At 37.2% G+C, this 21,734-nt stretch overlaps 1 protein-coding gene across 16 annotated transcripts in view; it reads left to right on the forward strand.

The window, feature by feature from the left end:
* LOC117411024 (poly(rC)-binding protein 3) overlaps positions 1–21,734 on the forward strand; it is a 75,949-nt gene that overhangs the window by 17,587 nt on the left and 36,628 nt on the right. For 13 of the 16 annotated variants that reach the window (XR_009329715.1, XM_059032080.1, XM_059032079.1 and 10 more), the window contains exons 2-4: positions 12,111–12,240; positions 12,613–12,724; positions 13,115–13,262. The gene's annotated coding sequence lies outside the window, so the exon portion shown is untranslated. Of the gene's footprint in view, positions 1–12,110; positions 12,241–12,612; positions 12,743–13,114; positions 13,263–16,580; positions 16,712–20,714; positions 20,913–21,734 lie in introns of those variants that run through there. The other 3 variants (XM_059032072.1, XM_059032071.1, XM_034018049.3) reach the window with 3 other exon arrangements.

A 21,734-nucleotide genomic window follows, 5' to 3' on the forward strand; every position in this document is an offset into this window, starting at 1 on the left:
TTTCTAGTTTTTATTTTTACATGTAACAGGCTAGTGTCTTTAGAGACTTAAGAGTTCCTTTTGTTTTGCTGACAATATTCAGTACTGCTCTCGAATACCCTTTAAAGACATTGGCAGATCTAATCTGTGTAGCATATGTCTGTGGCAGGCAAATAGAACTGAAGAGCAGCTCCTGAACGCATACTCAAAGCCCCTTAACACAGATTTTACAAATAATCGAAAACACAATATTTGATATTTTTAAGAAAGTACATACATATCGGGCTTCAAATGTTTTACACAAATGATTGTAAGTGAAATGATGTTCTAATACAATTAGAAGTAGCAAAACCATGCTATAAAGAAGCAGATAAAAGCTGTTAAAATGCATCATTGTCAGGCCCTTGTAAAACACTATTATTCCATTACTGGAATCCAATGAGACATGATTCCGTTTAGAAAATACTTCTGAGTGAAGGAGGGTGTGCAAGTGCATCTCTGACTGCTGGTAATCACTATAATTGAATTCCACAGTGTGTAGAATGAATTATTATTCCCCATTTCCTTAGTACCAGGCTATAAATGTGTTTGGTATGGGGCAAAAATAGCTTGCCAGTTACCAATTATCACCCTATTAACTCAGTGGAGTATATTTTCACAGCTTTTTAGTTGACAGTGTAATGTACATGCTAAATACCAAAATCAGGAAACCAACCAGTTTTGTAAAAAAAAATATATATATACCATTTTTTTGCAAGAAGTTTTCTTGGCATGATAATTTATAAGTATTTTTTTTTTCATGTTTAATATTTGTTTTTTTAATATTTGTTTATTTAGCAGACGCCTTTATCCAAGGCGACTTACAGAGACTAGGGTGTGTGAACTATGCATCAGCTGCAGAGTCACTTACAACTACGTCTCACCCGAAAGACGGAGCACAAGGAGGTTAAGTGACTTGCTCAGGGTCACACAATGAGTCAGTGGCTGAGGTGGGATTTGAACCGGGGACCTCCTGGTTACAAGCCCTTTTCTTTAACCAATGGACCACACAGCCTCCTTAATATCATGTGTCTTCCTGTGATTTTCTATTGTTGCTTCTGCTTAGATCATTATTTGCCATACAAACTAAAGAATTGTAATATAACTCTAATATTGTATAATGGGAACTTACTGCAGAAGCAGAGGTACAATAGTAAAAAAAATAAAATAAAATAAAACAATCTTCATATCAATATTTCCCTCTAGGGCAATGGATCTGAAAATGCTTTATGAAAAGTTTGTAATTCTGTACACAGTAATTGCAGTCATGTCCCCCAACTCCAAGATTGGTATTCATTTTAGGCAACATGATATTAAATGATAAAAAATCTCTGATTTTTTTTAAATAACAGGTTAGTTTGAATCCCTTAGCAACAATTGCTAGAGGTAATGTCGGAAATTACTTGCAACTCTTTTTTTTTCTTCTATTTTTTAAAAACTATAGTGGGGATAATACCTAGGTAATTTGCATTGGCTCTGCCCAGTCATGCAAGCTTCTCAGACTGAATGTATTTCCTTTGCAAGAGCAGGGTGATGTATTATTGTTTTAATGTTCAAACTGCATCCCAAAAGCAATGGAATGCATTAGAGTAAGGGAAAACTTGAATGCAATGGTGGGAAACTATCAGATATATACATTCCCTTTAATAATACCCGACACACAATGCATAACTAGTAAAAAGACTGAGCCGAAGGTGAAGTGAAATGAAAAATTCAAGTTGCTAGCTCTCTGTTTTTGTAACACCTGGTTGAGAAGGATCACACCAGGAGCTTTGAATCGGTGCATGCAAAAGACTTACCATTGTTAAATAATGTCATTGGGACTTCAATAAATTATTTTTTTAGTTAATTTGTTCATGTTGTCAATAACATATAGGACTATGTGTAGCACTCCACTAAATATAAAACCCTGTGCTTCCAGGTACCTTCGTGCAAATGAGTGTTAACCATGGTCTGTGGAGCCAGAGGCTTTTTCACCTAAGGATTCTAATAATGGAATTCTGCAATCCATGAAAGTGTGACAATAAACCATGGAACCATGGGACAGTGTGATGACATATTAGGTTTGTTCTGCAAATGAATGATATCACACATGTTTTAATACAATTAGAAAAGGTGATGGAACATCAAAGACCTACTCACACTAAAGCTACGCTTTTTTGGATGAATATACTGTGTGATGCTTGAATGTAGTTAATTAACACCTGAAGCACCAAATGGGAGATTTAACCATCCATCTTTAAAATATATTCTGTGTATTTCTTATTGAAAATCTTTCAATAGACCAGAATAAGCAGTCAAAAAGTGGGAGAAATCTTTTCCTTCTTTTTTGTGTTTTCTCCTGGTTGAAGCAAAACATATTGTAAGTTAAGACAGATCCTAAAATATAAGCTAGAAAATGGGATATGTTTAAATAACAATGGCATTATCAAGCTAAGTTTGGATAACTAAAATAGAGATCAGCAGGGCTAGCTGTCTGAAGCAACAAAGCAATGTTTACAAAAAAAATGACATGACCAAAAACATTCAACTTTCACAAAAAGGGGCCAAGTTAAATGAAAGTAAAAGCAATCCCATTTTGTTCTTGTTGCTAGTTGATCTTGTTGGAATAAAATGTTGGGGGAGGGCGAAGCAACTTAAGATGATTTTATTTTTAAACTTTGCTCCTTTTATAGATATCACATGGTCTTTATTGGGCAAATTGTAATTACATTTCATAACTTCTACACTGTGTACCCTTTATAACGCTATAGTGTACCACCATTACACTAGCACTTGTATAACAATACAAGTGCTAGTGTAATGGCATTATTGGGCAAATTGGAGACATAACCATACCCTTATACCTTGTTCTGTGGTATAGGGCCACCTTATAACAAGGGAGCATTGTATTTAGTCACTTGTTTGAAAGCAAGTGGTAATACATTATTAATATGCATTATAGTAAATAACGTATTGTTTTAAATATTTTACAAAAGGAATTACCTTGCTGAAATAGTAGATGAAAAGACAGTTTCAGTGATAAAGACAATAGATTCAATTATACAGTAAGCATGACAGATTGCAGTATTTATATATATGTTTTTACAATATGTCTTGCAGAACTTGTGTTCATAATGCTGTAGCTTCCTGTTGCTTTGAAATAAAATTACAGCTGGAGTTTGCATATATTTTAGGTTCTGTAGCAGTCATAGACAGTTGACAATGGTTTTCTTTGTTGATCTGTGTTTAATTATCATTATATTTTATGTAACTTAACGTTTTAAAAAGCACAAAAAAGCCTCAATGGTAGTATCAGATTCATTTAACCCTATTCATGAATGTTTTATGCACAAACCAGTCTGGTTTCACAATAAAGTTGATGTTGTTAGCAACCTTTATTAAGGATGTGACAGCAACAGTATTCAAGCATGTGTGGTGGAGTTGTAGTTTTCTAAGTGTGTGCTCGGGCAGTCGCGAGTGGCTCACCAACCTCCGTTTTGGGTCCAGGGGGGGGGGGGGCTGTCGCATTGTATTATATGCGCCACTCAGACTAAGAGTTGAATAAATGTGGCTCTGATGACCAAGCTGGTCTTAGCTGAACAACAGTTAGTTGGTTGGGCAACGTCAGTAATGTAGAAATGCTTAGGATGCCTAGATTTTGGGGATATATGTTTTGAGATATGGGACCTGGTTTTCCACTGTGGGCAAATTGCCAGTGTTATTTCTAACTATGGTATAGGCAAATTGCCTGTGCATTATAATATAAGCCATGGTAAAGAATATGGCAGCACTGGATATAGGGAGCGTCACTACCACATTATGTGACAAGGTACCGAGATATGAGGTTGTGCAGTGGCTTAGAGAGCTCAGGCTGCTACAGATTCAAAAGCAATGCTGGAACTAGGGTAGAAACAGTGCAGCACAGAATCCACTCAGAAAGTCACGAGAAAGGAACTGGGAAGGAGGCCCAGCAAAGGTCAACCTCCAAAGCGGGGAGGCAAAAGTCACCAACTCCCACTAATTCAAAAGGGGGCAAAGAATAACAAACAAAAGACTGTTCCAGGAACCACTGCTTAGACTCCTTATACAAACTGAATACCGGTATTCCTGTTGTGCCACTGTACAAAAATAGCAAATATTTAATACTTTTATGGAGTTATACATACTGTTTGTAGTGTTTTATGAAGTAGGTCACTGAGAAGTAATCCTCAGATTGTATTTAAAACCTATTCAACCACATTCCCAAGAAATGTAGTTGCCAGGGAAGTCAGAGGATTACTATAATTAAGGACTATTGGACTTTTTGGGTACCAAAGAGTATCAATTAGACTGATTACACAGTGTCAGCAGAGTCGATTTAATAGTGTAGCACAGGGGCAGAAAATTGTGTTCATGACACTGAAAAGGTTATATTTAAATGTTGGCAAGTGAAATCAATGAATAGTTTTGCTTGTTCAGGGAGGTGTTTAGGCGTTTAATTAACCAATATAGACCCCAAAATGTTCCCACTCAAGCATCTGAAAATACTGATTTTTACCAACAAAATCCATAACTTTTGGTAGATACATTTATATTAATAAAACAATTAAAAAGTGTTGGTGCAATTAGAGGTTGTCTGGTTAACATACTGAACTTAAGTACTGATACAGGTTAACAGCACCACGTTTACAAGGTTTTCATTCACAATAGAAGCAGTTGAGTTGCTTTTCCAACCGCCTCCGAAAATTACCCCTGATAATACCTGCAAAACTGGGAAATTAATTATTTTCACTGATTTTCACCCTTTTATTTTCACTGAATTTGATAAATTCCCAATACATTTTATATAAAATAAAAAAGCAAAAACAAAGAGCCTTGTTTATCTTTTATTATCAATTTTACCTGGGCTTGCTTTACTCACATTATTGGAATATTTCTTATAGATTGAAGAATCCAAGATGGAGGAGATTGGAAGGTAGATACATGTATCATAAAACGCCTGCACAATAGAGAGGCAATATTGAAATAAAAACAAACTGCCTGCTTGTCCACATCACTACAAGATAAACTCGCTGTTTTGAAAACCTTGAAAAAATGCCACAGGAGCTGAATACAAGACTGCTTGTGGAGCTTTCAAAGATGTGAATTAGCTATACAAACACCTGCACCTGTGTCCCTAATTTCGTAGAAACTGGATCTCTACTCGGATATGGAGAATAATTTACTGCATTACTAATTTGTGTTACTAACCACAGGTTGTTTCATGATATAAAATGCTGCTTAATGAAGTGGTTGCTAATGTGCTTTGAGTATAGAGTGAGAATCCAAGTCATCCTGGCTCAGGCTGTGACATCATTTAAAACTCTACCCTCTACACAATACCACATTCACAGCTTGAGATATCTGGTTTGACATTCTGGATGAATAATATAACCTCTACATGCTTCTTCCTTTCCATCACTCACCAGAGAAGCGCTCAGTGTTTTAAATATGAATGAATGAGCTCAATAGGTGGTGAGTTTAGAATTCTGAGGTTTTTTTTTTGTGATATTCCAGAAAGAGCTGTGTGTCTAAAATGTCTATTTTGTGTTTTTACCATATGGAACAAAAATGAATTTTACTGTGCTGTCTCCCTCTGTTTTTCATCTGGACAAGTGGCAGTGATATCTAGGGGATACACCATGAATGTTTGTGGAGGACTAGTTATTCTACATATGAGTGAAAAAACCATAGCACAGTATTCTGCTTGTAGAACAAGTACAGTGGAAAACTAGACCGACCCTATGACTTAATTAATAGCATGAGGTATGGGAACAGATTCAAATAATTAAATATCTTCAGCAGGGAAAGCAGGGACTTCAATTTTATAAAATCCTAAATAATATAGATAAAGTTAACCCAAGTGATTAATTCAAATTTAGCATAGAGAGTAGGACGAGAGGGCATACATGGAAGCTGAGTAGAATTTTATAATAGAAGCTAGAAAACACTTTTTTACACAGATATACAGTCATCTATTAGCCTACCAGGTGACGTAACAGCATTTAAAAGACTAGTAACATTAAACTTTTTTTTTTCAAATTCTGTCCTTTTAAATGAGATCCCCTTAATAAGGGAAAAATCAAAGGGTGTACTAAGAAGGGATGAGATGGGCCAAAACTTAAAAGAAAGTAAACTGCTAAATCTGGAGAATTATTAAATCAACCTCTGCATCTACTTGGCAACATGAAAGTTCACCACAGTAAAGCATAGCAAAATGTAATGGCAAAGCATAGGTAAACATTTATTTATTTATTTATTTATTTATTTATTTAATTTATATAGCATCTTTCATACTGAAGTATCACAAGGCACGGTACATAAATACATAAAAATACAATAAAATACAAAATATACAAATAGTAATAAAAAAAAAAAATCATCAAAAGCTAGCAATTACAGTATGTTACAGTATGTTATAAAACCACTAAGATAAAAATGCCATTTTATAAAAATCTGTTTAGACTTAAAAATACCCACAGACCCAGCTTCCGTAACACATGGAGGTAGTGCATTCCATAGTTTAGGGGCTCTAAAAGAAAAAGCCCTACCTCCCATATTGATTTTATTGACCCTGGGAACAACAAGCAGCCCCGCTTCCTGTGATCTAAGAGTGTGATTTGGGAGATACGTGCTCAGTAGCTCCTGCAAATAGCCACGCTCTGCTCCATTCAAGGCTTTATAGGTCAATAATAAGATTTTAAAATCAAGTGCAAGGAGGCTAAAACGGGTGATATGCTCATTTTTGGGGGTTTTAGTCAAAGTTCTAGCAGCAGTAGTCTGAACAAGCTGTAGGCAGGATACCGCACGTTTTGGGATGCCAGAGAGGAGTGCATTACAGTAATCAATTCTTGAAGAAACAACGGCATGTGTTTGTCTCTCAGCGTCAGATAAGTTTGGCTATGTTTCTCAAGTGATAGAAGGATACTTTGGAAACTTCCCTAATATGAGACTCGAATGATAAATCAGGATCAAAGATAACCCCACAATTTTTTTATATCAGTTTTAGGATTTGATAAAAGACTGCTAGGGTCAAACTCATGCAATCTTACATTTTTTAGTTGGTTATGGGAGCCTACAGACATAACTTCTGTTTTATCTGAATGCAACATTAGGACGTTTTGAGACATCCAGCACTTGATATCAGCAAGGCAAGCAGCATATAACACCCTGACAGAAGTATCACCAGGTTTTAAAGACAAATACAGCTGGGTGTCATCCGCATAGCAGTGGAAGTTCACACCATGTTTCCTAACGATATCACCCAGTGGTAACATATATAATGAAATTAGCAATGGACCCAGAATAGAACCTTGTGGAACACTGCAATCAACTTCGGGCAATGCTATTTTTCCTCCCCAATAGAGACAAATGGATACCTATCAGATAGGTAAGATTGAAACCAAGATAAGACAAGGCCAGACAGTCCAGTCCCACTAAGTATTTGAGCCGATTTAATAAGATGGAGTGGTCTATGGTGTTAAAAGCAGCACTTAGATCAAGAAGAACTGATGGAAAGCCCAAGTCAGAGCTATCAGTAGGTCATTTACAACTTTGACAAGGGCTGTCTCTGTACTATGTGCAGCACGAAATCCAGACTGAAATTTCTCAGATACACCATTAAGAGTTAAAAAACATTGTACTTGAAATGCAACAACCCTCTCTAAAACCTTGTCTAAGAATGGAAGATTGGAGATGGGCCTCAATTATTTAATAATTTGCACACTCTTGATTCAATGTCCTAAGTTTTGCTCCAGGGAGGCAGGTAACAGTCCTGTTCATAGAGTCTTTACGGCTAAAATCACTGTCAACGTGGTGAATAATTGAGTCGCCTACTAACAGGACCTCCCTCCTATTTCCAGTCAACACATTGCCAATGTTGCTTAGGCGGCGCACGGCCAATTGAGCGCCGCCCCCTGGAAGCTCCCGTCCTCGGTCGGCAAAGGAATAGCCTGGACTCGAACTCACGACGTCCAGACTACAGGGCACTCCACGTGGGTGCGCCACTTGGGAGCCCTAGATAATTTGATCTCCTTTGTATTTTGAGATTATTGAAGCCATAGAGGTTCAGTATGGTAAAGCATGTTAAAAACGTGGTAAAATGTGGCAAAAATTACTATGCAAAAGTACTGTGGTAAATTTGGAAGAGTGAGAGTCGCCCGGTCATTCTGTCGTTGTATTTGAATGAATGCAAGATACAGTAGATTCTAAAAAAAAAAAAAAAACATGAACTGAATCATGTTCAGTAAGAAAATGTTATTCGGCGCTAGATCTCTCAACAAGTTTTGCATAATGCAGTTTATATTCAGGCAAACCGTAAATCTGTGCAGACATCTTATTTCAGATTACCAAGAGTCCAAAAGAAATATGGTTGTACATGGAATCCGGCAGGTTAAAGTGAAGTTTAGTATGAATCCTTTTTGTTAACAAAGCCATTAGCTGTCTAGAACAGTTTCTTGGCACTTGCGAAGGGTCCTGTATGTTAAACTAAGCAGAATGATACATAGCTGGTTATCAGTTTGACATAAACACGATGAAAATGGAATGGAACAGATTTGAGCTAAATATCCCCAGTGTGCTGATGACCCCCTTTGCCCCAGACTGTATCTGATTACAGTACCTTATTTAATGTAGCAGATTTATTTTAGCAAGTGAGTCCTTGAGTGAGGGTCAAGTTGTAATTCATGAAAGCGCAGAAAGAGAGTGAACACATTAGCTTTTAGAAATCATTAAACATTTATATAGTCAGATTCATTTGTCCAGGCTTGTGAATTAATGCACAGTTGTAATAGAATTTCTCCTCTGAGACCTTCGAATTGAGAGTGAGGAGACCAGAAGCACTTATACTATACAAGGTATACAAATGAAGTGTTGTGTGCACAGTGGCCAGTAATCACTGCTTATAATACGTGATGGTAAAACATTAAAACAAACATATATCCTTTAGTTTTAGGAGTATTTAAGAAACTTAAAATGAAAACTATACAGGATTCAAGACCAACTTAGTTGCCCACTAAAATGGGTTGAAAAGCCAGTTCTTTGTTCTTTTGCAAGCCTGAGAGGGATTGGCTGAAGGCTCATGATGGCATGTCTTAGCCAGGGTGAGAGAAACAAGTTCGCGACCACCGTGTGTGGAACTGAGATCGTAATTTCTACCGTCAAGCACAGGGATTAGTTTAAGGGATTCTAATCCCACCCCAGTGTATATTAGTGTGGGTCAGGGAGAAGGTTTCTGTAGCGGAAGCCCCCTTTTAGCAGCAGTACACTTTTCACCTTTCAGTATTATTTGCCACAAGCACTCCAAAGTTATTTCTGCAAGGTATGTTGGTTGTGATGTGAAAGATGACAGTAAATACTTTCCATTTGTCCTTCAAGGCTAGCCATGACCCTGATTCCCCAACAGAGGGCAGCATTGTCATTCTTTTAAAGCAGTGCTCTTCATGTACAGTAAAGTAGATCCAGTGTTTTTTTGAGTCTCTAATGCAGTTAGTTGATTGTATTGGAGTAGAATTTGACATGATTTGACAAATTTTAAAATAGTTTAATGCTTGAATACTGTAAATTGAATTCTGTCTTTCTATTGGGCTATTACACAGCACAGCTGTTCTAAATGTGCTCTGATATTATGATAGGCTTAATATAGGACTCATTTTTATTAATGTTGGCAGTTTATATGGATTACATTCATTTAGGATAATGTTGTATTTCTTTCTTAAAGGAGCGATGACGAACTTTAAAATCCATTAGCTTACCTCCTATTTGCACTAGCGTTACAATCATGTGTTTTAGTGTTTCAGTGATTTTAATTTTTTTTGCAGATATTTAGAGCTTGAAATACAACATAATCTGTTTAGAAGTAGCTAATCAGTTCCTGTGCTGTAGGTGAGATGAGAGTCATTCCATCAATCTAACTATTTATATCAGATTTGTGACCTGCAGCATAGGCAGTGGTTATTTTTACACCTTAAAAATGGTATTGCTTGTCTATGTTAACTCTGCTTATTATCACCACTTTGACATTTCCTGACCTGAATACAATAGGAGTCAGCAGAGACAGTGTGGTTATCATCACACTCCCTACAGTTACCTGTCATACAACTTATGTCAACTGTACTTAATATCACTTTGGGAAATAAAGGCATGCCAGTTTTCATGTAAGTAACTTGCTGTCCAGTATTAAGATGTTCTGACACAATCTGAATAGGAATTGCTCTTTTTTAGAGATTGGGGTTGAATGGTAAATCTTAGTTTTGTTTTGCCGGCATTTCATTTAAACAATCACTCTGAAGCCTGTGATGGATGGTTGCTGATAGTAAAACTTCAAGGGTCTGATTTTGAGGAAATACTGTAAAACGTAAGGCAAAGTGCTTTACTTTTGCCCTTCATGTTGTAATTTTTAAGCGAGTTTGCACTGGGCGCTGGAGGAATTCCATTTGCTTTGACCAATGAAGAAAAATTGGGAGTCAAAAGCTGTTAGCAAATCAGGCCCAATTTATGCCTCATTCTGGAAACACAAAACGTACGGGGTGAAACTGAGGCTGTATGGCGCTAAACGTTTTATTAAATAAACAAAAATAAAGATTTAAACAAAACACACAAAAAGCAAAGGGCACATTGGCCAAAGTAAAATAACACAAACAATAATTTTTATAAAACGAGTAATTTTTATAAATCGAGTACCTTGGTTCGCTTACTGGTAGCATTCGCTCTCGCTGTTAACTCCTCTTAATTCTCTGCTGCTGGAGCCTTAAGGCTGGAGCCTTAATTACATATTAAACAATTACCTTATTAAGGCTCCAGCCACATTCCGACGGGCTTTATCGGGATAGGGATTTAACCCCATCCACGCCAGCTACCCTTTATGAGACCAGCTTTCATCCGTCCACACACAAACACAATATAATAACAACAACAACAACCACAAATGAAAATACATACATAAATATATACAAGGGGTGGGCCACTGTGCTCTAAAAATCAATAATTGCACATTGTCAACAGTTAACCATTACTAAATTTTACGTTTAAATTAAATTAAGTGTCAACTGAGTGAACCAATACAATAACTAATGTTATTCACAAAGACACGTCAGTTTTGTATTTCTACTTTTAATAAAAAAAACCATTCAAATACATGTTTACTTGACGAAATGTGTCTGGTAAAACAGTATCTAATTTACAGTAACTAGTTATAGCATCTACAATGTCACACAAAGAAGACCTTCTAAAAATGAGTTACAATATTTATCGTTACCCTTACATTTTAAGATCAGTAATTGGAAAGGATTACTAACTGCAGTACACTTTAACGACAGGAATTTGCTAACTCTTAGTTTTAAAACTTAGCTATGGTTAATTAACATAACACAGTGGAATGATCACAGTATCATGTAGTAATTGTAGGACAGTATTGCACGTGCAAAAACTTTAACAATAAAGCCACAAAACTAAAACGCTTTAAATTTAAAACTGTTTTTAATTTTTTTTAAGCAAATTGGCTTCATCACTCACTGCCATTCTCATCTTCACTTTGACATCTGACACATTCTTTCCCTTGTCCAGCACTTCTTTAACCTGTGCTACATACCACCAGTATGTCAGGGGGCGGGTTCGCACACTGTATGCCACACTCTGATTGGTGGAAGTATTATTGTCGATCCAATCCAAACCGTCAATAAAGCCAAATTAAATTCCATTCCAAAATGTCATGTTATACGGTATGTCAAAGAAAATATTAAAGGAAGGTTGGTGTTTCTTATGCGTTTCACTTAAAACCGGACATTAGGGCGTCCGGGTTTATTAATTCCTGCCACCCGGACACAGATGCCAATTCCCAGACTGTCCAGGTCAAATCCGGACAGGCGGCAACCCTAAGTACAGTTAAATCAGTTCCTAGTGTTAGGGGTTTGTCCCTTCATTAAAATCAGGCCATAAAAGTACTTGCCGTAATGGCTTCAATTATACGTTGCCTTGCCTCATATATAATATGTTGTCAAGATAATATAACAAAAAGCAACAGGAATATCTACACTTATCCCAGTTACACGCTTTTGCTTCTTTGCTAATTCTTGTTTTATTTCCCTTCTTCACAGAGCTCTCCATATGTTTTGAGTTGAAGTGCTGAGCGTTTAGAGTAAGGAGGCCGCTACTGCGTCTGGTTGCACACGTTTCAAAACTCGTCTGAGTTGCAGAGGGACTGGTCGATGAGCTAAAATTGTTCAAGTAAGGATGATTTCCACCATGCAGTGTTTATTGTATTATATGCCTCTGTGCGAATAAACACTTTTCCTCAAGATTTCCCAAGTTGCATGGATGATATACTGTAAGTATTGCGGAGCAGGCTGAGTAGGACATAAGTATTATCTGTGAAAGGAGTTCAGACTTTGGGAAGAACAAATATTTACTTCCATAAGCGTCAGACAGGGAAAGATAGGGCTGCTCCTTTGCACTGGCGAAAGACTGAATTAAAAAAAAACTTTTAGGACATATGACAATGTACGCTCAAGTTTACTTTGTATGAATAACTACATAGAAATTTCAGTACCATTTTCACTGCTCCCCTTATGTGCGTCTAATTTCAGCTTTTCTCGACAGGTGAAACCTCATTGCAGCAACAGTATTTTAAAAAGTCTGCTTGAAGTGTGAAGGCGCAAAGGTCACATGACCTGGAAGGGAAAACCCAAGAGACCTTTGGGATCACTCAGTGGTTGGCAACACTTTTAATGTACTAAAATGTGCTGTTATGCAATAAGTAGCTCAGTTATTGGTGACATTCAGATTGAACGTGTCCTACACATTTAAAAAAATGCATGGAGTGAATTTAAAAAGCATATATAGTATACAGTACTGCACCTCTTGAAATACATGTGATGGTTACAGCTAAGATGTGTTAATTCGTTTTGACAAACAATATTTGCTTGCATCTTTGATTTATGCACAAAAAAATAGACTTCGGAAAACCCACTGGTATATGATAAATGTGCATACTGTAGAGTGGAGCATTTCTGTGTCAAAAACTTTTAATGCCCCTGTTTCTTTTACATGGATATGGATTGACTTGAGCGTTATATGTATTGATTTGTTTGGCTCATTACAGAGTGGGCTGGATTTCAACCTGGAAAGAAGTCTAACGGCTGATGAATTAATCTCCTGCAAAACCCAGGGGCAGGTCACCTCAACCTCCGACCTTCCTATCATCTACGTTCATCCTTATGCATAGAGATTAGCAGCTGGGTGCAGCATTGGTAAGTGGATATATGTTTCAACAACAAAATGTATGTTTGTATAGCTCCTTTCATGTAGTACAAGCATACAATAAAGACAGAGTGTAATATAGTGCAGCTCCCTGAAGCTTTAAAAGCAAAGCTTCAAATCAGGAAAGAAGATGTCTTTGAGCCTCAGTGCTTAACACAATTCTTTTCAACTGGCCAATCGGTAGTTTTCTTTTGCTAAATATAGCATAATGTTCTCATAGACTGTGCCTTTGGACACATAATAATGCATGCGTTTTTAAGTAATAGAGAGTCAACCACACCTTCAGCAGTAGAAACAACTGCAGTGCTTTATGTCGCTTACATTTCAATTACAGTGTCTAAGACGCTATCCTAATAAGAACATGTCTTCGAATCAGTGAACACATTCTGTACATGACTAATGCTGCCTCAGAGAAAAAAAGATGCAAAGTGCAGATTTCCAGACAAGCCTGATAATTCTTCCCCAAAAAAATGAAAGAGAAAACTAGAAAAAACTACTTTTCTGTTGAAAAGTTTGTCTGGGAAATTATGTGTAGTTGCTACAAATAGATTCCTACTCTTTGATACAACTCATAAGATGAAATATGAAGGTCATAAACTAGACCGGAGAGGGCAGGAATCTAAACTGCACGTTCATTACATCGCATGGAAGGGCCACCTGGTTAAATATAAGAAGGCTCTGGCATTGGCTAGATCATCATATTATTCTAATTTAATTGAAACAAATACAAATAATCTTAGATTTCGTTTTGATACAATAGATACATTAATTAGTCTTTCCCCTAATAGTCCTACCCTTGACAGCTGCAATTACTTCTTACATTTCTTTAAAAATAAAATGCAAGACATCAGAAATGAGATTCCACAGACACCTTCTATTAAGGACAACTCCAGCACAATTTTACCAACTACACCTATTAAGGCTACTATGGGGCTTTTTCTTTGATTACCTTGCAAGAACTGACAGAGCTAGTTCAACATATGAGAGCTACTATATGCTCTCTTGATCCTATTACTACAAATCTATTAAAAGATGTTCTTGGTGTTGTTAATACCCACATTTTAAAAATTATAAATGGTTCACTTTCCTCTGGTATAGTTCCCTCAGCACTTAAGGTGGCTGTGGTAAAACCTATGCTTAAGAAACACAATTTGGATCCTAAAGTCCTATAAAACTATAGGCTAATCTCCAACCTACCATTTTTAGATAAAGTTCTAAAGAGTTGTTGCAATTCAGTTTACAAAAATGTTTAACTCTTAATGGTATATAAGAAGTTTCAGTCTGGTTTTCGTGCTGCACATAGCACCGAGATGGCCCTTGTCAGAATTGTGAATGATCTGATGATAAACTCTGACTCAGGCTTTCTATCAGTGTTAATTCTTCTAGATCTAAGTGCTGCCTTTGATACTGTAGACCATTCCATCCTACTGAATCATCTTGAAAGCACAGTAGAACTGTCTGGCCTTATCATATCCTGGTTTAAATGTTATCTTTCTGATAGGTTTCAGTTTGTCTCTATTGGGGAGGTAAAATCGGTTATCGGAAATTGTCTGTGGTGTTCCACAGGGTTCCATTCTAGGTCCCTTGTTGTTTTCATTATATATGCTACCGTTAGGTGACATTATCCGCAGACACGGAGTGAACTTCCATTGCTATGCTGATAATACCCAGCTATATCTGTCCCTAAAGTCAGGAATTTTCTCTGCCTGGGTGTTATTAGCTACTTGCCTTACAGACATCAAGCATTGGATGTCACAGAATTTTGAATTCAGATAAAACACAGAGGTTGTGCTAGTGGGCTCACAGAACCAACTAAAAGGAATGTGGGATTACATGAGCTTAACCATCAAAACTTAAACTAGAAATTAAGAGTTTGATCCTCATCTCTCATTTGAGACTCATATTAGGGAAGTTTCTAAAGTATATTTTTACCATTTCAGAAATATAGCCAAACTTAGACCAATTATTTCTGTATCTGATGCCGTGAGACTAATGCATGCCTTTGTTTCATCTAGAATTGATTACTATAATGCACTTTTTTCTGGTGTCCCAAAACGTGTGGTATCCCGCTTGCAGCTTGTTCAGAATACCGCCGCTAGAATTCTGACTAAAACCAGAAAAGGTGAACATATTACCCCTGTTTTGGCCTCTTTACACTAGCTCCCTGTGCAGTATAGAATTGATTTAAATTTTACTGTTAACTTACCGCTTATCTTGTACATCAGCACTTTAGTGGTTAATGAAGGCGCTCTGTCCTGTAAGCAGTACACAGAAAGGGGCTGAAAGGGAATGGAGTGCTGTGTGTGTGTGTGTTTTCTAGGGACAGAGGCAATGTTTAATGTCCTGCCTCACAGCCCGTCAGAGGCAATCAGCATCAAACCAGAGCATTAGCGACATGGAAAGTGCTCCAAGGCAAGGCAAAGAAAATAAATAATATTACAAAAATCTATACTCTTTAACAAGCTTTCGTGTACCAAGTACATCTTAAATTGACCCGTACTGTTGCAGCCTTAAAGACAAGAAGATCTCTGCAAATCATTTCCATACAAACTCTCATTGTGTAACCAAATTCACAATTGTTCGTGTATAGTTGGATATACGCTATTCCGTATACCATATCATATTTTAACCTTGGTGCCCATGAGGAGAGCTCTCTTCATTTTTAATAGCTATAATGGACCAATGACAGGAGACAGTAGCAGTGTGTAATCAACAGAAATATGGGCTGGGGCACGTGGGGTCTGATTGTGATCTTGTTGGGTATTCTAGAGCTACTTTTCAATTGCCCAATGTTGTCATTCTCAGGTGTGACTGAGTCCATTTGAGAATGACTCCACACCAATGAGCATGGAACAGGAGCCAGCAAATAGTACTGCTCCAAAAGCAAACACCACATGTAACAAAATACATGAATACTTAATAGAAACATTGTATAAATCTAATGGCCATGGACCAATTGAACATATCAAATTTATTTTTACTTGTTTGCCTGTAAAGCTACGAACTTGCCCATTGGAAGCACAATAAGATCTGTTGTGGGTCAACTGAGGAGCTGTAGCTGGTCTTCTTCACCTCCAACCAGACTCATGCAATCTGTTTCTCACAGATTGGTCACAATGTGTAATGAACTGGTGATTACTCAGTGCCATATTGTGTAGATAATCAGCCATTACATGGTGTGCTTTAGCTCCCATGACCTTATTCAGGATGTCTAGTGTACAAACCTGTGGTTTGTCAACATGTACACAATCTGGAAACAGAATGGGTCACACCAAACTGACCAGCTGCACATTTTTGTGTATCCCCAGATTCCAGCATCTCAACAACAACCAACAACAAATTATGTTATCACTTATTTAAAGACAGGAACAATTTATTAAACAAGGACCCAATTGTTCAAACCTGGCTCTTTACAAAGTTGTCATAGTACAAGTAACACGTGAGTATAAAGGTTATTACTCTTACTTGTTTCTTAGGGCACTTACAGTTTTAGACCAACCCACTGGTAAACATATGAACTTCAAAACAATCAAAATCACTGTCAAATAATGCCCTGATCACTTTCTGGGTAATAGCCGCCAACATTTTTTGATGTTTTAGCAAAATGTTTCTATTTTTAAGACTTCTTACTGTCTTCTTACTAGATTACACCACTAATCCTGCCCAGCTGTTTGAGTTTTATAGCTAAGATGAGAGTAAGTTAGATTGCTAAAGGATTTCCTGCCAGACAGACCCTCAACTCTTATTTAAAAAAGTTTAAAAATGGTGGTATTCACCTCGGTTATGGTACATGAATGCCCTGCACTTAATTGTTTTACTATATTTCCTGAGTGACACCCAAGGACATTGGGTAAACTAGATCTGGTGCTGAAATATATTTAGCAAATACCATTTTTAATGTAACCTTTGTATCAATTCCAAGATAAAAATGACAATGTGTCTGCACATAATATATATGATCTACAGTTATTACAACAATGTTATTGCAGTGATACTGCATATGCACATGTGTTCATGTTGATACCGTTGCAGTGAACAATCAACTGAGTCAGGAGGAGTTACACTTTATCGCATGGGGCAATTGAGTGAATCATGGATGGCAACGCTTAAAGGCCTTTCCCTGTGCATTGAGGCATGGATCCCAATTCAGTTGCAAAATGCATAATTCACAAGAAATACAATTATTTGAAAACCAAACCTCCTACACGCTTCCCATTGGATTGATTTTACTGTACAAAGGAGGGGAAAAAAATGAAGTTTTATTTGAGTTCAGAGTACACTGAATGTACACATACATTTCCAGTCTAGTGAACATGCCTCTACATTAATAGTATGCTTCTTAGTGTTCTGTATTGGGTCGTTTTTAAACTAAGGGGTTTGATCAACCTATACCGCACCGGGATAAGCCACTGCTTGATTATTATAAAGCATTTTACCCTACCAGGGATTCCACCTGGATTGCATGAAGCCTTTTAGGGGCAATCCCGTGATAACCTGCCTACTTTTAAAATCCCTCAATTGAGATTTCCAAGGTGCCTTTTGTATATCAAGCATCTCATCTTTGGAACTCATTGCCTTCGAACATAAAGACAGCCTCTTCACAATACCTTTTTTAAATCATTCATAAATATTTATTTGAAATCTGACCACTGGAATTGCAAATCCTGTAAGTACTGACTATGACCAAGATCAAAAAAATGGCAGATCTACTGTATTTGTTATGGCCAGTAGAAGTGGAACCAAAAATCTGGTTCCAGAAGCTTCAATAGCCATTGTACTTGTTTGCAATTAGTTTCAATAGTGTAACCACAAGAGCCATTGGTAATGACCAATTTACAATGCAATTAATGTGCTATTTTATTTCTGTATTTTAAACAAAACATGATGATATTATTACCCCCCGCTGGAGATGAAATCCCCCGCAAAGAGGATCCAATGGAGATGGTTGTGTGGATGTCACACTTCACCCATGTATTCATATATCTGGAGAAGCGCTTATCTAGTTGTCATGAAATGTGGTATTAACATTATTTAGCATATATTATTGAGAATATCAGATCCCGGGGATATAAGGGAGGTGTCTGTCTGTCTGTACATCCCTCCATCTGTATGTCACACTTACATTTGTGCATATATCTGGAGAATGGCTAATGGAATTGTCAATAAAGTATTCTCTATATAATATTGATATATGTTGTGGTCATCAACTTTGTAATCGTACTGATAGTGCTAATGTAGAATTTACACCCGTGGCTGGGGATGTGTGTTAATGCCCTACTTGTAAACATTGCACAAGGTGATTATACAGTTACAATTCAAATTGAAAGAAGTCACATGTAATGAGGTCCCTATGTAAATGCTGTGTTCTGTTGTTTTTAATGCAATTTCGCTGATGGTGGCCGTATTATGCAGTCAACACAATTGCTCGCTGTAACTCACCATCAGCGCAAAGTGTGCAAGTCACTTTACAGTCAACCAGTAAAAATAATTCCTGTGTAATTGACATTGAGGGGAAAGTGGACTGGTCTGGACTTTCTAAATATGATGATGGAAGTGGAAATGACAGCACAGCTAGATTTTCAAATAGCAATGTGATGCAAAATATCAGCCGCTCGCTCACAGTGGTTTTCTTTATCCCATGGAAAAGCAAGGGCACTGGATACAATCTATATTGGTAAGGCACTGGTGCATTAAGCGCAAAGTTTGGACCAGATATTTTTAAGACTGGTTTTAGCTGCGAGGGAGTGCCATTATTGAATGCATTGATAGAAGGGCAGGCAGAATTTTCCATTAGCGAAGGGTCATGCAGGATGTTGGCAGTGAAAAAGCTTTTTCCAGGGAGCAGAAAGCACAAAGTCCTTTTATTTGTGAAACAATAGGCTCTGCCTTAAAGCGATTGGGTTTTGTGTACTGTGTGCTTAGTGTAGCAATCTCTAACACAACTACTCATTCTTTTTGAAGCAGGGAACTTGAAATGTGACAAATGTTATAAGGAAGATAGTAGATTTGTTTTATTTTGTTATTCCCAAGCACAGACAGATTTTTTTTTTTAAAAAATTGGATATTATTTGTATACGATAGCTTTACAAAATGCCAGTAACATCAGCTTTACAAAATGCCAATAACATCTGACCAGGGTCCCATTTGCCAACTCCATGCAATACTGTCTATATGACTTTGTGTACTGCATACATCGTTATAAACTCAGTTATTTGCTAATCCAATACATCATTCAAAAGGGTGAACTTTTCACAGTATCACTAAAGTTTAGGTATCAGTCACGTTTTTTCCAACACAGCTTTTAGGATATCTCCAAAGTGACACTGTACAGATAGAACGATCTATACCAGCTTCATACATTAATACTGCACTGAAAAACTGTGACAAACAAAAACAGTTTCCTTAAATAATATAAAGCCCATACTTCATGTCTGTGTGAAATAATGTATTCCAGATCTTTTTTTTTAAGAGAATATTTTCTTGTTGTGTGGGGTTTGAAACATATGCCAGTTCCGAAAGACCCCACACTTTGGAATCAATTACTTCCAGTATATATATATATATATATATATATATATATATATATATATATATATATATTTGCATGCATTATTTTTTTTCCATATGAATCTATATTTTTCAGAGCAGCCCTAAAGTTAACAAAGGTGCATTACAGATCACAGTTTGCAAAGCTATACTATTTATTGTTTATTTTAAAATATAAAATCTATATATATATCATGGAAAAGGTGTTTTCTCCTCTAGCTGTTCCCTTTTGATAATGGCATCAGCGCCGATTGTGTTTCAGCTTAACCTCCCCTAACCTGGTTAGTTTAAAACTTAGTCACCTCTGTCTGATCCGTCGTCGAAATCGCTTAAAGCTAACATGTAAATGAGGTCACATCCTGAAAGTTATGCCGACCACAGGCACTAATGCAGACAGTAAGGACGGGGCAAAGCATGTTACCAAAATCGTATTACTGGGCAAAAAACAGAAATAGAAGACAATGCAGCTTTAAACTCAGAAATTGTGGATAAAATCGAAGCAGGCCAGATTGGAAGATAACACTGTGCTAAAGAGTGCTTATCCCAACTGATTATCCTCGTATTTTCAGCATGTAGACAGAATGAGCACAGCCTGGCATTCGCCAGCCATTTGGTCTAATTCCCCAGTGAAGCAATCAATACTGCAATATGTCATTAACTCTGTCTCCCATGGTCCCTTCTGCTCAATTTGAAGCTGAAGGTGAAAGTTAAATTAGTTGAGGAAATGTTTTATATCAATGTGTTTATAAACAAAAGACCTCCACTAACCCAATGGTCCTATTCACCCCCACCCTCCCCTCGGAACACACATGGGAGTGCACCCTACTCCTGCCAAAAGAACGGTGGTTTTTTGTCTCATCATTAGGAGCTGACCTCCCCTTCACGCCCTTCTGAAGAAATTAGTGCAAGAGACTGACGAGAGCCTGCCTAGTCCCCCTTCCCAACCCCCCCAGCAGGGAGCACAGTCACCTTGCTGGGGGCGATGGGTTAGTTTACTTATAGAGACGGGGTGAGCCAGGGGAAACCTCAGTGTGTCCATGGCATTCCATCTTTAGTGATCCTTCCTCGTCCTAAGAAGCCCTTCCTTCTCACTGGTAAGTTTCAATTGCTTACTTGTTTTTACTTAAAGTATAAATAAATACATAAAGAAACCAATTTTAATTATGTGGTTCACGGTTGTTTAGTTTTATGGAAACAACAGTTCTGTCTTTTTTTTTTTTTTTTTCGTACTGGCCGTGCTGGGTTTTATTGTGATAACTTTCTGGCTGAACTGATCTATAAGAGGAACTTTATTTACCTTCAGTTGTTCTGTATTTGTAGCACTAGGGCAAGTTGGAGCACGCGCAAAGTTTTTATTTGAAGACTGTGATGCAAACTCATTATTTTGGTTTTTGCGAGGATCTGAACGTCTTTATCCTGGTAACTGAATGTAAGATGTGCATACCACAGCCTAGATGTTCTGGAATGCACAGAAATATGCTAGGGTTTCATTAAGTTGCCTGAAAAGGCTCAAGACCACTGTCTAACTCTGCCTTCTGAAGGTACACAACTGTAGTCAAAGTTGGTCCAAAGTGTTGCTTTAATTTGAGACACTGGCAGCTCACTGATGCTGTGTGTTAATTCCTTGCAATGCCGCAGAAACATTATTTCATTATTGTATACTTTGATTTCGTGCTCTACTTATTTCATTTCTCTATTGGTCTTTCTGTTTTAGTCAAGGATGTGCAGTGTCTGATGAGGCTATACTGTCCGTGCCTCCTTGTAAATTAAATGAATAAATACCAACATAAACAGAAAAAGACGGACATGAAAGAATAGAAAGTCACATCATTAAATATTACTGATTTCACGTACCGGAAGGAAAAACTATGGTTTATATAAGTCATACATTTTAAAGACAGCAAATACTAAAAATA

The sequence above is a fragment of the Acipenser ruthenus genome, chromosome 10 (genome assembly GCF_902713425.1).
Source record: "Acipenser ruthenus chromosome 10, fAciRut3.2 maternal haplotype, whole genome shotgun sequence".
NCBI lineage: Eukaryota > Metazoa > Chordata > Actinopteri > Acipenseriformes > Acipenseridae > Acipenser > Acipenser ruthenus.